At 48.7% G+C, this 3,154-nt stretch overlaps 1 protein-coding gene across 1 annotated transcript in view; it reads right to left on the bottom strand.

The window, feature by feature from the left end:
* SLC38A10 (solute carrier family 38 member 10) overlaps nt 1–3,154 on the bottom strand; it is an 86,031-nt gene that overhangs the window by 50,222 nt on the left and 32,655 nt on the right. The gene's annotated exons all lie outside the window — the stretch shown is intronic.

Below are 3,154 nucleotides of genomic sequence, written 5' to 3'. Positions count from 1 at the left end.
GGCTGGAAGACAAGCTGCAGCAAGTCAGACAGAGCCCGCCTCATTTCCTGGCTGGAAGACAACCTGCAGCAAGTCAGACAGATCCCGCCTCATTTCCTGGCTGGAAGACAACCTGCAGCAAGTCAGACAGATCCCGCCTCATTTCCTGGCTGGAAGACATTCAGCATCGTCTAGAGCTTTTAACAGGAAGTTCCAGGAAGTCGAGCTGAGAGAGTTGGAGCTGTCCAGAAACATGATGACTGGAAGTGCTTGGGCAAAAAATGTAAAGAAATACTTTGCTGGGCGATTGTATATTTGTTGGATCTGGATTCATTATTGGGGGAGGACCGCTGACCTCAAGACCATCCGGATCGGAGAAAATAAGAAATGTGACAATGTCTCCTGGACGGTAAGAAACACAATCTAAACTGAGGGACGAGGGGGGTGGGAGGAGGGGGGTGGGAGGGGTTTTTAAACCTCTTGTTAATTGTGTTTCCTGTAGATGGGAGAACCAATCATCTCTCAGGTTGCTGTCCCGGAAGACGATTGGGGAAATACTACTTTTGGGGCCATACGACGGGCCGATTTAGTGATAAGGAGGAATGTTCATTCGATTGATTTTGACCCCTTTCATTTATAAAACAATGATTGGTCTGAATGGAAAGGTACTAGTCCTTTACACCAGTGACCCCCAAGGATCATGGGACGAAAACTCGACTAACCTCATTAGGTAGATGAAAGTAGTCACCCGCACTCCATAATATTAAAGTCAATGCTGTTTATTGCTAGCTATTCGAGTATAAGCCGAGGGGGGGCACTTTTCAGCCAAAAAAATGGGCTGAAAATCTCGGCTTATACTCGAGTATATACGGTATCTACATTTCACGGAGGCATCCGTTGTCACCACCGCACCCACCCAGTTGCATTTGGGTTTTTGCCCGGTCAGGAGTGCGATGGGACAGGAGGATTCATCTCATTAGGTGACTGAACAGGGAAAATTCGGAATCGGCTAGAACACCTCCTACGAGGGTTGTGAGATGACTCCTAAGACCTGAAGTCAATGTGACTGAAGGGGTAGGGTGCACGGGAATCACCCCTTCAAGGGTAGGCAGGACACGAGAGTTAGACATTTGCCCCGGACCGGTGAGATGGGAGCAGCCAACTAAATGGGGGGGATGAAACTAATAAATCTTGTAAGAGGTGCCCCCAGGATATTCCAGAGGGTTCCTGCTGAAGAATCACCGTGCCCATCCCTGACCATCAGCTATAGGTCTAGGAAAACTCCTGATCTCCCAGATCCAGCAAAGCGCCAACAGCCACAGAACAAGGACAGGAGTCTCAGCAATAAAGCTAAGAGCATTCACCTGACTGAGGGCAGAGGGAAGGAAGCCATTCTGAAGGACCTTCCTCAGTAGGCTATCGATCAGCCAAAAAAAGGGGGGACCTAATCCCAGGTAGACAGATCCCCAAAAGTCATCCAGTGTAATGACTCGCTGCCTGGCTTCCTGATACCGGAAGCTCAAGTATCGGGCTAGGCATTGGAGCATTTGGGCGTGTACAATCCCTAGTGAAGAGGTGGAACCCCCGTCGGGTTGTTATAGCCCATTAGGGAGACTCAATCTATTTGGACTAAAAGTCATTAAAAATCCAAAAGTCGCCCCATTACTTCAACACCTCCCCCCCCCCCACCCATGTTTCCTGGGCTTCGCGGCCCCTCCTGCAGGCCCAGAAAGGCCATGGCGCGTGTTGGCAGACCAGTCAACATCCAGTGGTTTGCTCACAGTGAAATCAGAGGAAGCAATTTCAGTCCAGGAGAGGACCTGGTACAAGACTGAGGCTCTGTTCGCACCTTGTTTTAAGCCCATTTCGTGTGCACCTTGCTGTATAACTGGTAACGAATTGTTGAGTGCGTTTGTCGTTTGTTTTGCTTGACCGATTTGGTGCAGTGACGCATGGGGGTTCTCAGCTGCCATTGGGATGTGCGGGATCCCTTGTGCGTCTGTGCCTTTAAGGAGGTCGGGCTTCCTCCTGACAAACCTGCACCCAATTTGAAATCTTCTGCCCCCATGTGCTCCAAGATGGAGACTTGGTTTAGAGTTAGGACCGCACTATAAGGCCCCGTTCACATTGAGCGATTTATCGCGCGATTTTTGTAGCGATATCGCTCATATTTCCGCACTATATCGCTCTATGTAGCTTCACCAATACAATTCAATGTAGCTGTTCACATCTCGTCGCTCAATGTCGCTCAATATCGCTCAATATCGCTTGTAGCTCGTCGCTGGTAGCTTGTCGCTTCTACATGACCCTTTTTTAGAGCGATTTTGAGCGATATTGCTCCTGATTGCATACAGCCCAATAGGAAGATGTCGCGCGACACGTCGCTCAACGTCGCGCGATTTGCATGTCGCTCAGTGTGAATGGGGTCTGAGAGGTGCCTTGGCGCGGCTTTCACATTTTCTGCAGAAGACGTGTATCCAAACCTCTGTTATTGACCTTTGTGGTGAGACAAGTTTTTTTACATGCTGACTTGTGAGTGTGCCATGATGCCTTTCTACTGTCCTCTGTTCACACCCAGGCGTATCGAATATGCGCGTGTGAAGCGCATTTTTACCGCGATTCGTGGTAAAAAAACGCGCGACAAACACGCGTTTCCGAGGGCTACTTGGCTGTATCCCAATGGAAACGCGCGACAAAAACGCAGCAAGGAAGCTCGTGTACCTTTTCAGAACCATACCCATAGAAAACAATGGGATTTTCATGTTTGAGCGTTTTGTAGAGCGTTCGCTCAGCGTTGAAAGCGCTACAAAACGTACATGTGTGAACCAGGCAAAGGGAGGGCCGGAGGTCAGCTTTAAGATTAGGGGGGACTGAGATCCCCCTAAAAAAGATTTAAGTTCAAAGGGAATCTTCAGGTCACTGGCTCCTGGAAACATTGACAGACTCATCATTGTTTAAACAAAGCTTCTTACAGCTCGTGGCTCTGTTCCTTTCAGGGCCTGGCGTACGAGAATCCTCAAGGACCAAACTCCAGGACCACTCCTTTGATTTAGGGGTAAGATACAGATTTCCTGGCCCACCAAACAATGGGACATTTATTTCTGCCATTAGGCATAACGCCTTTGATTCAAAAAACATCCATTATTTCTGAAACAGCTGTGGAAAAGTAATCAGG

Source organism: Nanorana parkeri, unplaced genomic scaffold, assembly GCF_000935625.1.
Source record: "Nanorana parkeri isolate BGI_ZX_2015 unplaced genomic scaffold, ASM93562v1 scaffold1237, whole genome shotgun sequence".
Classification (NCBI taxonomy): domain Eukaryota; kingdom Metazoa; phylum Chordata; class Amphibia; order Anura; family Dicroglossidae; genus Nanorana; species Nanorana parkeri.
Note: the sequence above shows the minus strand (reverse complement) of the source record. Positions and strands in the feature narration are given on the sequence as shown.